The sequence below is a fragment of the Mandrillus leucophaeus genome, unplaced genomic scaffold (genome assembly GCF_000951045.1).
Source record: "Mandrillus leucophaeus isolate KB7577 unplaced genomic scaffold, Mleu.le_1.0 Scaffold757, whole genome shotgun sequence".
Taxonomy (NCBI): Eukaryota; Metazoa; Chordata; class Mammalia; order Primates; family Cercopithecidae; genus Mandrillus; species Mandrillus leucophaeus.
The window spans coordinates 245,422-246,515 of NW_012108219.1; positions in this window are offsets into that span (position 1 = coordinate 245,422).

Genomic DNA, 1,094 nt, shown 5'->3' on the forward strand with positions numbered 1-1,094 from the left:
TCACCGTGTTAGCCAGGATGGTCTCGATCTCCTGACCTCGTGATCCACCCGTCTTGGCCTCCCAAAGTGCTGGGATTACAGGCTTGAGCCACTGCGCCCAGCCCTGTCCTATAATTTTATTAATAGGTGTTCTATTTCTAGAATAAGCTCTAAGATGAACAATGAATATTTTTCTTGTTGTTCGTGTAGTTTCTCACTCGATCCCTGAAACCTAATTGATTATAATAATCTTATAATTATTGTTTTATCTTCATCTTACAGAGAATACTGACATTTTGTTAATTTGCAGAAGCTCACCTAGGTGGTCCATGTAATGGCATATTTTTCCTTTAAAATACTGTTTTTTTATTTTTTACTTATTTTTTTTGAGGCAGAGTCTCACTCTGGAGTGCAGTGGTATGATTTAGTGATGTGATCTTGGCTCACTGCAACCTTCAACTCCCAGGTTCCAGTGATTTTTCTGCCTCAGTCTCCCAGGTAGCTGGGACTACAGGCCGTGCCACCACACCCTGCTAATTTTTGTATTTTTAGTAGAGAGAGGGTTTCACCATGTTGGTCAGGCTGGTCTTGAACTCTTGACCTCAGGTGATCTAACCACCTCGGCCTCCCAAAGTGCTGGGGTTACATGTGTGAGCCACTGCGCCTGGCCTAATATACTGTTGAATCCGATTTTATCACGTTTTATTCAGTATTTTTGCATTTATATTTATAAATTAGATCGTGCCCTGTTTTTTCACTTTTATTTTTCCTTTTTGTTGCTCTCTTTGCCAGGTTTTGGTATCAGAATTGTGTTTGCTTCCACAACAAGTTGAAAAAGCGTTGATTTGCTTTCATTATTCCAAAATTTTAATAAATTATAACAACCAATTCCAAGTGCATCTGACTACTCTGATGAATTCCTGTGGCATCTGGGTCTCTATGATGAAGTCCTCCCTGGCATAGGCTCCTATATGGGAGCTTGGGGGACATCTGCAAGTATCAGCTCACACTACGGCCACTGATGGCTTGGGGGACCCTCACGGTGCCTTAAAACTCTTGCCTAGACAACTGTCACGGGAACCTCTCGCAATACATGCCTCCCTTTTCTTTTCTTT